A 13,402-nucleotide genomic window follows, 5' to 3' on the forward strand; every position below is an offset into this window, starting at 1 on the left:
GTATGAGTGCCAGTATGAAAAAGGAGCAGGCAAATGGCCTTGAATAGTGCAATGTGCTTATGAGCTCGTTTCCAAGCGCGAATACAACACGTCCTCAGTACACGCACTAAAATCATTTTTGCATTTTCAGCTTGCCGACAAGCAGAAACAATCCTGACCCAACGGCCGCCACTTGATGGCGCACGATCTATGAGTCCATGCGAAGTCTGCTAACAGTAGTAGTGTCTGGCACTTGCGGGTTATCTGTGCTTCCGTGTTGGAGGTTGTGTCTCGAAAAGAACTAAAGTTGTGTCAGTCGAAGCAAGGAGGAAAAACAAACGCGGTAATCGTGACGACATGACTAAAATCATTTTTGCATTTTCAGCTTGCCGACAAGCAGAAACAATCCTGACCCATACTGGCACTCATACTCATGAATATATATATACGCCACCATAAAGACCATTGCGCAGGAATATATAGTAAAACGACCCTGAATTGGTGAGTTTGTTTGATATCCCTTATCTGTTTAACATTCTGTAATCTACCACCACTAATCCACTGTGTGTTCGTTTACTTGGCAGTGCGTTTTGTGATCCGTGTTGTTCCGTTTAGTCACGACTATAATAATTATTATACTAGCTATTCCACAATATCGATTTGGAAAGGGGAGAAAAGCGGAGGACATTTTAAACGTCTGTCGTGTTCATCAGCATCCTAGCTTTATCAAAAGTTGTATTCATATTTCTAGCAAACTGTTGAGAGACTAGTATCATTATTGCTCTCGAGAGTTTCGATCAACACATTACACTGAGCTGTGCAGACTAAGTACCTCATTGACCGTGATCAGACGATCCACAAGACCAGACTCAATACCATAGCTCGACGCCCGTGATCGAGATGGGGATGGGGTGGGGGTATGGTTCGTATGTAGGGCTGTCCCGCTGGTAAGCCAGCTGAGGTCCGGCTAATTTAACGGCAAACTGCATAGCAGAGTAGGCCATGTGGAAAGGAATTCCGGGATTCACTGGCTTACCTGTGTGATACATGTACTCGGACCCGAACCCGGCCCCAAAATACTCACCCAGATCCTTATAGGTTTCACACCTAAACCTAATTCTGTAAATTTAATAAACTAGCCGAAACCCCATCACTCTTTTTTGTTGCATCAAGTTAGTGAAAAAAAAATAAAAGATTGAAAAACTTGTCAAAAGATAATGCCATACAGGTCCGTAACTAGGATTTTAAGTGGGGGGGGGGGGGGGGCTCAGAATGAGAGAAACTCGACCACTTCCGAGTTTAATCAGCTGACAGGCAAAGAAAAAAAAAGGCTTCACCACAATTTTCTGGTGGCACTACAAGCCCCCTTTCATTTTTTTTTTTTTTTTTTTTTTTTGCCATGGGGGAGGGTCCCGTCCCGTCCCCCTCTATAGACATAGTTACGGGCCTGCCATACCATTATGGTTACAGCCACTAGCTCCATGTGTTTTATGATGGGGAATCAAGGACATGTCCTCTTTACGAACCTCTAAACACACTTTCTTTGGGGCTTTAATGGGAATTTGGTTTGTTTCGGCATAGATTCAGAAACAAAAGCAAGCTGTGACTGATGAAACCACGAGTCTTCCTTTAAGGACCTCTGAGCTAACCCCCCCCCCCCCCCTGCACATTATCCAGAACAAGGTGAAACAAGGTAAATAATTTAGATATGAAACATAAGAGACATCGACTCATTCATGTATCTTTTACTTCAGTGCCTCTTAAGAATAATTACTGGCAGATGTGAGGCTACTAGCGCTAGATATACCCCCTTCTTCTAGGCGGCAGTATTCGGTATCACTATCAGCATTGCTCGCGTCATATTTCAGCTCATAGCTACCGAGTTTCTGAAAACACAGCGTGAAAAGAAAGCAAATCAAAAACTTTACATTTCGCTTGATATTCTTAGGGCGACTTCCAAACGTTCCAAATGAAGAACGTGACTTATTTTCAATGGAAAACTGTTAAAATTTTATGGTTAGGTGATCGAGTGCCACTTTCTTCCTTTTTTTTGTGTGTGTTTTTGCAGAATACCCGATAGGCCTATAGGGCACAGGTGCATTGTCGACGAGGGTAAAAGACAACATTTGCGTTGATGACAAGGGGGAAGTGACAGGCGGTTGTTATGTCCATTATTGCCTGTGCTTTCCTCTCTTTAATCGTCCTAACCCGCAACTGCCTTAGCACTTCCTCATCCGCTGCAATGTTCATTTTTCTTTTAATCGTATATATTATATACGGAATTTATATAATAATAGGCTATGCCTCGCGTCAAATATGACATGAAGCTGATAGTGTGACTTTCTTATCACTCGAACTTGCCTATGAAGTGCACATCAACTCACTTTCTTTTAGATGGATATAGCAGCATGATCCCTCCCCTCCCCCCCCCCAAAAAAAGACATGATGTAAGATATGACTGTTGCGAAGGAGCTGTGGGCTAAATGATTATGACGTCATGATTTATTAAAGGCCGTTATAAGTCATCACTTAGGCCTACCCGTGAGTCGATGGTAAAGATAATTCGTGATTCTTTTGCGAATGAAGTTTTCCAGCTTTCCAATAAAAAAGACGAGTATTCAGTAATCCGTTTTACTTTGATGTATGACTCAACACAGCGAGTATACTTTGCATATGAGCTGGTAAAATATTCATTGCCTTCTAAATTTTAATTATTAATTATTTCGGCTTTATAATCATGCACACTCATATTTGCTAACCAGCAAAGGAACTGGAATTCGGAACTAAAAATAAAAAATGGAAAGGATTTAATGATGAGTTGCACACTTATCATAATTGTCCATTTTTTGCCACAAGTGTCGCTACATGAAAAGTTTTTGAATGCGTTATCTTTGTTTTTTCGCCGCGTCACGCTCGCGAAAAAGAAAATCGAATGATTATGTTTAATAATTCAGTAGGAACATCGGAAGGCATTCTTGTGTCTTATTGCGTGGTTTAGAAGAAAAAATGGAAGGAACGGTTCTCTGCAAAACGGGAAAAAGACGTGGATAGCGTGAATTCGGTTTTCAATGTTTCGTTTGTCGCGTGTTTGAAAGCGACAATTTAGTCAAGAAATGGAACCTCGTTATATCCGATCAAATTGCTTATGTTTTTCTTTATCATGATGCACCGAAATTGTCCTCGTTAAAACCGGAATCTCGTTATAACCGAACTCGTTATAACCGATTCGTTCTGCCATAGGTTTGCATGCAAAGGAAAACGGGACCGTCCCCTGTCACCGACGCGATCACCTCGTTAAAAGCGGTTCCTCGTAACCGAACTCATTATAACGGGATTTCACTGTATACGGTGGCACACACCTTTTATTGAAAGTAGTAGAGTAGGCCTACTACCCGATATGCAAACTCTGGTATCAAATTGGTAAGTGTCCATAATACCATTTGTTTTAATGCATTTTAGCAAGGACTATTTGTTCTTTCCACAAGCAAAAGAGCATAAAGAAGTCAGTTTGTTGTACTCATACGTGTATCTATGACTCCATCAAGTAAATTCCAGGCCATTGTAGCTTTCAAATACCCCTTCAACCACTTGTTTTCAACAAAAGCACTGATAAATATTTTTCCTTGGATATCCTACAGTCAGTTTGCTGATCCTATCGTACGCTTCTTGTCTGAAATGTCTGGTGGCTATAGACCTACACATTGTATTACAAAACTTAAGGTTTTACAGGCACTACAGTACCATCATTTCATCTCTGATCACTTTCAGCTACTTGCTATGGATATGGTTCAATTTCTCTTCCCTCCCCCCCCCCCCCACCTCCCCCCCCCAAAAAAAAAACAAAAAAAAAAAAAGCAACAAAACAACCAAACAAATGTACTTGGCCTTTGTTCATTGTAAGTCCTAGCTTTTCATTGATCCAGCAAGTCAACACTAAATTGGGCAAGCTTTCGTGTCGCATGAACAGTATATAACTACGAAGTAACTAGCCTACAGCATGATCTGTAGGGCCTAGTTTTATACATGTACACGAGGGGAATGAAGCCAAGGGGGTGGGGTAGGCCTATGTATATGGTAGTACATGTAGCATGTAATTAGCTAGGTACCGGTATGTACCAGGTAATCCTTTAGGCGTAGCGGTAGGCCTAGCAGTAGCACTTAATCACGGATCACCATGCACCAGCACTCTACCGATAGCTCCTGAATCCTGCTTGAAAGTAGCGGTTTTTGACAATGAACATTATTTTCACATCCTTTTCACACTTTCATACTTAAAGAAAGTCTAGTTGATATTGATTATATCAATTGACTATACTGTATACTAGACATAGAGCCCTGGCAGCAGAAAAAAGGAGCTTGCCAAAGCAACAACAAAAATGCCAACACAAAAAGCTATGTGTGGGACTATTATTGATGAACTGTGTGCCCACAGAGTGTTCGCGACGGCCACAACTTTGTCAGTTCTAGGAAACACAAGTTTCTCATTTTCACGGAAATTCTTCTAAAAAGTAAGTCTAAGGAAATTGCTCTTTTTATTACAAGACAAAATGAGCAATAAATGGGATCAAAATCGACAATTTTTCAACTTACTCTGTTTTGAATCCCCAGCGATCGCACAACAGACCTCAACCGCAGGAGAAAATCAACACATTGAGCTATGGAGCATTTTTATGTATGAATTTAGTAAGTCGAGGTAACGACTTACGTAAGTCGAGGGAACGACATACGTATAGTCGAGGGAACGACTTACGTAAGTCGAGGGAACGACTTTTAGTAAGTCGTGGGAACGACTTACGTAAGTCGAGGGAACGACTTACGTAAGTCGAGGGAACGACTTACGTATTAAAAGTCGAGGGAACGATTTAGTAAGTCGTGGGAACGACTTAGGCTCCGTAAGTAGTGGGAACGACTTAGTAAAAAGTCGAAGGAACGACTTAGGAAAACGATTTCTTGTCATGTCCCCTTACGGGCTCCGTACAAATCCGATCAGGCTGTGTGGTTTGACGGAGCGAGATTATTGAAGCCATTTACTTACGTAATGCACAGAACGATATAATGTGGCGTCGCTGCTAGCTTATTAGGATGTCTGAAGGTGTGTTATTGGCAGTGGCAGTACACATCGAACCGAGCACAGCGTCACTGATAAATTCGTGATATATCCTTTAAAATCCCGATGAGAAACAGTGTTCCAGTCTTGCTAAATCGATTAAGTTATCAATACAATCATACCGCGCAATGTGTAAGGTAGGCTCTGCGTTAACGTGCGCGGTATACAGTAAGGGTTGGGCTCATGCGCGGCTATCGTATATACCCGGTGGTATCGTAATACAATACGCACTGACACAGGACTGGAATGCCATATTCACTGTACTCTAACCTCAATAATGGTAAATACGAAACACACACTTCGCTGAGCACCTTTCAACTTGATGAATGAAACGCGCATGCGTACATTTAAACAGGAACGGCGCAGTGTTTTCAAAAGTGTGGGGGCCCACTTCCGGGTTTCATGAGCTAACAAAGTGATGACACCTTATGTATTCCTTTGTATGGTGCACAAAAAGTGTGGGGGCCCGAGCCCTCACGGCCCCCACGGCTGCGCCGGCCCTACATTATACGCACGCTCCGCTGCCCTTGTACGAATCGTGGCGCCGTGAAAAGGGTATAATACAAGCACGATTTTTTCTTCTGTCTACAGTATTAAACTGCTTCAAAAAAGGGCAATCCCTAAAAGGTACTGTTTAAAATGAATAGAGTTGATATTGATATTTTTGCACTGATATACGCATCAATGTTACACGTGTATTTTTCACTGGATATAACAATCGCGAAGAAAAAGAAAGCATCTACCAAAATGTAAAAAGGGGTATATCATTTTATTTTACTCGAGACAGAACCCCTTCACACAGGCATCCTGTGAACTGTTCAATGGTGTGTCTCGAAGTCCATAGTACAAGACGGAAAAAGGCTTATTAAAAGAGAATTGCACTATAAGTCCAGGGAGGTGTCTAACATCAGGTGATACTATCGCAATTGACTTTGATGAGAATAATGACCTATAACACTTTTTCGTGACACAAAGACACCAAGCACACGTGGTTGAGGGACATTCTACATTTTCATTCACTTGTGGAGTCACGTATATCATTATGCATTTTCACACTCAACTTGTCGCTTGTTTCTTACATCGTCGGCGTTTTCACGAACCGACGCTATTTCGATTTTGGTCAAAATTGTCAAAATCGAGATATTGGTACCAAATGAAAGTGCTTTCAAAACTCTACCAAATCCCAAAATTTTAGATCACAAAATTAATTATTCTTAATTTTATAAAAGAAAGAAAAAAACGACGGTACTCGAAATATCGAGAAATTGAGAAAAAGGGATTTCACGAACCGACGCAGTAAAGATACGCCGGTTCGTGAAACCCGAATTGCTAGGATGAAGAAGCAAATGCTCCTCCAACGAAAAAAACAATCAATTTTAATTAAAAAAATCATCAAAATACGGGCCAGTTTGTGACGACGGAGAACGAACTTTCATAAATCCAGAAGGACATAGTCCTTCAAATAGGCCTAAACGTAAATTTCGGAATAAGTTTACATTTGAGCAGCGAAGTCCGATCGTTTGGGAGGTTATGTTTTCGTATGGTAGCGGAAAATCGCAAAGTGAGAAATGGGATATTTTCGGAGTGGTCACTATACCATGGGGTCAAAACTTAAAGGTCGCACAGAATTTGCAAGGGTCAACCGATTATCACCAAAATCTAATCGATTCTTTCCTGTCATTATCCAGACATCCCCTGAACATTTCGTGCAAATCCGTTTACCCGTTCTCTTGTTATCTTGTACACAAACAAACAAACAAACAAACAAACAAAAACAAAACAAACAAACAAACAAACAAACAAACATACGGAACCCTTTACATAACCCCCTGCCGATTTTCATCGGCGTGGGTAATGAAGATGAAAACAATGACAACACGCTTTTTAGGACAATCATGAGAAACTGGCTTGTATTATCATCTTAATTATCACTAAATGTATTGTTTTATTTTTATTTATTTATTTATTTATTTCTAATCTTTTGTCAGGGTAGTCCATTCACCAATAAATAGTGGTCTTCCATGGAGCCCTGAATAATATTGATGAACATATGTACATTAAATAGCAAAACGTATATACAGAAGATGACATAATACAGTGTAGATACATACCAGCATACTGTACATTGCAAAGTAACATAAAAAGTACATGCCACAGCAAGAGTTCACCAGAATGCCGAAATAACAATTAAAAACGCTATTATACAGGAATGATAAAGCCCAGAATGAATTTCGTGTGTTACTTACAAATAGCAACTTTGCTTAAACAATCTCTTAAATGAATATATGGAAGAAGCTGATCTAATTGAATGATCTAGCCTGTTCCATTCAAGTACAGAGGATACGATTGGGCTGCACTTGTGACAATCAGAGCGAAATCTTGGCACACATAGATTTCCACTGTCTATTAGCCTTGTATGATGTTCATGTACATCACTAGGCTTAACTAAGTGCACCTGAAGGTACGAAGGTGCTAAGTTATGGACGCATTTATATATCATCATAACGCGGCTGAAATCAAAACGTTTGTCTAGTGTCATCCATTTAAGACTTTTGAATAAATCAGCCGACGGTGTGTCATATGTTTTGTCCAAAATTATTCTTGCTGCCCTCTTTTGAATTTTTTCTAGCTTAGTTGTATGGTATTGAAATCTGTTTGACCAAACAACAGAACAGTAATCAAATTGTGGTAACACTAGACTATTATAAAGTAATTTTAGGGATTGTTGGGGCAAAAAGGCCTTCGCTCTCTTTATCATGCAGACACTTTTTTGGGTACGTTTACATACATTTTCGATTTGTTTAGACCATTTCAGTTCTTCATCTATTAAAACACCTAAACATTTAGTGAACTGAACTCTTTTAATCCGACTACCATCTAATGAAATACTGAAATTTTCAATTTTCCCGAGATTAGCACGGGAGCCGATAATCATGACAGAAGTTTTGTCAGTGTTAAGGACGAGCCGATTTTTCTTAATCCACCCCATTACTTTATTTAGTGCAACAGTTATCTTTTCTTCTAAAACTGTTGCGTCATTAGCACTGACAGTGAGGGTCGTATCGTCAGCGTACATATCTATAACACCTTCTGAAGTACACTCGGGTAGACTGTTGACATATATTGAAAATAAAAGGGGACCAAGAATTGACCCTTGAGGTACACCCAATTTAATAGTTGAAGGGTGGGACTTGGCTCCTTTGAATTGCGTCACTTGCTGTCTGTCACTTAAATAGGATTTAAACCAATCTACAGTCGTCTTACTACACCCTATACACTTTAATTTATGTAAAAGTAGGTCATGATCTACAGTGTCGAATGCCTTCCGAAGATCTATGAAGGCAACTCCAGAAATTTGATTATTATCTATATTCAAAGACCACTGATTCACAAGTTTTGCAAGAGCAGTTGATGTGGAATGAAATGGTCTAAAACCAGATTGATTAGGGTGTAGTAAATCATTCGCATTCATGAATTTGCTCAGTTGTTGATGTACGGCCCTTTCGATAATTTTACTCACTGTTGGTAAGATTGAGATGGGGCGGTAGTTATCATCACAACAATCATTACATGACAATTAATTTCAATTAATAAGGTTATTGTTGATAAGCAGGTATAGCCCTAATAGTATTTGTATGTAAACACATACGAAAATGAAATAGCGACGGTTCGTAAATACACGCGTATTGCACGTTACCTATTGTGCAGGCCCTACCGCGCGGGTCTCACGAACCGGCGTAATACAACTTACGTCGGTTCGTGAGACCTGCGCTTAAGTACATAACCTATGGTGCGCGCAAGAAACGATGGATTTACGAACCGACGCAGTGAGTTTGAAGACAGAAATATCGTAAGTTTTTTGGATGCACACTAAAATTACACTATGGATAGGAAGAACAACTTCCACTCTCATCACCCTGTCAAAATTTTCACACACAAGACAGGAAAAGTCATTGAAAACGTTGTCTAAAACTTGTGAGATCTTTAAACGCGATTTTCTAAGAATTGCATTTTCGCTCAAAAACGAAATAGCGTCGGTTCGTGAAAACACCGACGACATTTCGTACAAGTCCTTTTTTGTTTGTCTATAAAATCAGCATGATGGTAAGGTGGAATTTCTCTCTAAATCCGACGTGCCAGAGGGTTGAACTTGCGCATCTGTTTGCAATATGTCTGCCCATATCACTCACCTCTCGTGTGGAATCAACACATACCTAGCTCTACTCACGACTACCATGAAAACTGGGCATAATACACTAATAGCACTTATACAGATCCGCGTACACAGTACAATCGTGTGTGTGTGTGTGTGTGTGCGCGCGTGTGTGTGTGTGTGTGTGTGAGTGTGTGTGTGTGTGTGTGTATTCAAAACGAAAGAAATTTATCATAATTATTATATGACTAGGTGGGCGATGCACTGCAATGACATTATTATAACTTACTAGGTGACGCTTTTACACTACAGAGAATGAGAGCGGAAATTAGAAAAACACACATCAACCATACATATCCGGGAAGCAGTCTGCACCGATACCGATAAAACGGAGAAACATTTCCGACTAATAAGAGAAAGAAGTAAATAATTCCCCTTAGAGACATGTGTTAAAATTCAAATTTCAAAAAATTCTGTAAAATAGCTGGGAGAAATGAGGAGTTTTATCTTCACTAACCTGGATAAGTGAGATATACTCTTTCATCCATCAAATTTCCAGGGTGGGTTCTTTTGCTCAAATTCTGTCCAGGGGTCCGCAAAGCCAGACTACGAGTTCTTGTCACTCAGAAAATCACCTATTTTCCGTACACGTAACCAATGAAATATAGTCCCCTCAAATTCCATTAGAAAAGCTTTCATCTTCCAACCAAAATGCAGTTTGTAGAGGAATTCATACTCAATATCTACAGCTATTCATGTTTTTTTTTTTTGCCAAACTACATCATTGATTTTTAATCAATATTTTTTCTTCATTTATTTTGGTATCTTTGGTACGAATTTGTTAAGGGGTCTGGGACCTACAGGTGTGAGCCCTATATAGGGGAGACATTTTATATACGACTAGGCGATCACATTCATCAAACAAGTGCATATAGCAGAAAACACCAACCCATGCGAATCATCTGTAGAAGTCAATAAAACCATGATAACAATCATGTTGTACGAGCAACACGGAGAGAGAATTTCCATAATCATGCGCAGCGCGAAACCCGCAAATCGTGTCGCGGCTGTGAGTTTCTTTGTTGTCTAGTGATAATCCCCTTGCAATACACCTTGTGAAAAAAGCTTTGACCTTAAGTTTTGTGAGCTCTGGTCAAGGTGGATTTGAAAATAACATTATCCACTAGCGAAGCGCCCTCTTTGTTCTGCGCACTGACCTCGTATAAGGCCTCACGCTCCTTTTCCAGGCTCCCATAGAAACCTGTGTTAAATGCAGCATATTCTATGAATCATAAAAAATCAATCGAATCATAGAATTTTTTTAAATTGAAGCAGATGAAGGCAAATTTTCTCTGCTTTCAAGCAAACAACATATTTTGGGATGTTGTCCAGCTCTAAAAAAGGTTAAGAGCCTCCATACGAGACTAGTCATACAGTCACTTTCAAAAATGATAAAAATAGCAAATTACCTCATACATCAATAAATAATCATTAAAAATACAAAAACCCTGATTCATTCAACTTCTTCATAACCTGCAGAAGCTCCTGTCCTCAAGCAATGTCAAACACTACCAAAAGTGGCAATTTTCCATTTGACTGATTTTTAATGATCTTTTTTGGTAAAAAATAACATTACCTCATCTTTGTACTGCCTTCCCGGTAGGCAATGCGCGAGTTGAATTAGGAGCGTGAGGCCTATAGAGCAGTCAAGTGCTTCCAAACACTTTTTTAACGCTTTCATCTTGTAGAGATATTAATTCCGACTACAACGATATAAAACTTTCTACATTTCATGCTTGTTTTCAGCAGAGTGGACCCCATCAAGCTACAATGCACCATGTACTGAAATCCAATCAATGCACCCTTGCTGGCATTATACCTTGGGTTTGGTGAAATTGGATGTAGGGCCCAAATAGACAATAATTCAATGACATTCATTCAGTCCAATTTGAAGGTTTAAATGCTGGATACCCTGAAAACCTCCCAAAATATCAAAATAATTATTCATATTATATCAAGGTAAATATTTAAGTTCAATGAGCAAGAAAGGGAAGTTCAATTTCACTGTTCCATGGAGCATTTGAGCCCACCACCAGGCCATAGATATACTATGATGTACTTTTAAAATATATATCATTGTAAAATTCGATATAAGGTAGGGATTAGAGTTCACAGAGGTTAGAATATGAAGGATAGAATAAGATAGGATGGGAAATGGGGGGGGGGGGTCCAGGACATGCCTACAGAATGGCCCTACATAAAGGCAACAACAGAGAGCATGAGTACAGGTTTATACATTTTATGTTTTGTGGGGTTAGTTAGATGCTTGACTGCTTGGATCTGGAGTCAGTATGCAAGTGTTCTTTATTCACTGTTCTCCAGTATTATTATTCCAACACATTTACATGGTCACAGCCTTATTGACTCGGCCTGTAAAAAGCCAGCATACCACTGGATCATCACCCGCACTCTTGTCCATCTTAATTTCTAACTGTTTTGAATAATGTTTGCTCCACTCTTCCGCATTCATATCCAAATCTTCTTGCTTGTTGCCATAAAACACCCCCCCCCTCAAAAAACAACAACAAAGAAAGAAAGAAAGAAAGAAAGAAAGAAAGAAACAAACAAACAAACATTGTTGTATAAAAACGTTCATGAACAAACCTGCTGGCTCCCTCAGATCCAGGACCAGAATATTGTGTATGACAGCCTGCAACACAGATATATTATTCATTAAATGTCAGTAAATGACTATTACACTTTGAAAACTGATAGTCCTGCTACATTTTTCTGAGAGAATGATGCTGAGTTCGTTGTTAGAATGAAATGCAATGGAGTGAATGTGTAGACCATGAGTGGTGAATAAATGGCACATGGCTGGTGCGTGAACATGAATTCGTACTACAAGGAAACTTCCAACACAAAAAACCACTGTCTGCATGGGACCAAGCACGTTCATCACAGTTTTTACACACATTGCTCTCCATTTTCACAGTAAAAGTTAAAATAATACAGTTACACTGTCACTGGGTGCTAGTTTTGAGGTGTACAAGTAAACTTAAGGATATAGGCAAACAGTTAGGAAGAGGGGAAGCTAGGCAGGGTGAGGGCTAGGGCGTAAGTTACTCGGTCTAACTTTAGACTAGAGTTCTACACTAGCTTAGACTGGGTTAAAATTGAGCCTTGTTCAAATTACTAGGCAGCTAGGGTTGAATTTGGGATTAGAATCTGATTTCGGGCGGAAATCTTACTTTGGGTTGGCATTTAGGGCTATGGTTTGGATTAGGGTTAGGGTTAGGTTAGGGTTAGGGTTTGGGTTAGGGCTAATTAGGGCTAGTTAGGGTTAGTTAGGGTTAGGGTTAGGTTAGGGTTTAGGGTTAGGGTTAGTACAGGGTTAGGGTTAATAGGGTTTTAGGGTTAGGGTTTTAACAGCTTTAGGGTTAAATTTGGGGTTAGAATCTGATTTGGGGCTGAAATCTAACTTTGGGTCGGCAATGGATTCAACTTTAGGGCTATGGATAGAGTTAGGGTTTGGGTTTGGGTTAGGGTTAGGGTAAGGGTTTTAGAAATAAAAGCTAATGTTAGGGTTAAATTTGGGGTTAGAATCTGATTTGGGGCTGAAATCTAACTTTGGGTCGGCAATGGATTCAACTTTAGTTCTATGGTAAGAGTTAACGGGCAAGGGCTACCTTAGAAATAGGACTACACTTGTTTACTAGTGGTCTGACTTACCCCTTAAAGAATATTTCCGAATTTAAGCTAGCAGGTACCATGGCAGTAACCCCGGGGACCTTCCCGTACACTCTGCACGCCGTTTGCTGGCGAGAACATCGCATTCTAGCAGACGACTCTCATGCCCACTGCCTACCAGTCTCACAGTATAGGCCTCACGCTCCTTTTCCAGGCTCCCATGGAAACCTGTGTTAAATGCAGCATATTCTATGAATCATAAAAAATCAATCGAATCATAGAATTTTTTTTTTAAATTGAAGCAGATGAAGGCAAATTTTCTCTGCTTTCAAGCAAACAACATATTTTGGGATGTTGTCCAGCTCTAAAAAAAGTTAAGAGCCTCCATACGAGACTAGTCATACAGTCACTTTCAAAAATGATAAAAATAGCAAATTACCTCATACATCAATAAAAAATCATTAAAAATACAA

At 39.8% G+C, this 13,402-nt stretch overlaps 1 protein-coding gene across 1 annotated transcript in view; it reads left to right on the forward strand.

The window, feature by feature from the left end:
* The first annotated feature begins 246 nt into the window (after positions 1–246).
* Positions 247–13,402, forward strand: part of LOC139709491 (integrin beta-1-like) — a 149,852-nt gene continuing 136,696 nt past the window's right edge. Inside the window, exon 1 of the mRNA XM_071621452.1 lies at positions 247–480. The gene's annotated coding sequence lies outside the window, so the exon portion shown is untranslated. The remainder of the gene's footprint in view (positions 481–13,402) is intronic.

The sequence above is a fragment of the Diadema antillarum genome, unplaced genomic scaffold (genome assembly GCF_040938485.1).
Source record: "Diadema antillarum isolate AM-2024a unplaced genomic scaffold, OU_Dant_1.0 seq00001438_RagTag, whole genome shotgun sequence".
Taxonomy (NCBI): Eukaryota; Metazoa; Echinodermata; class Echinoidea; order Diadematoida; family Diadematidae; genus Diadema; species Diadema antillarum.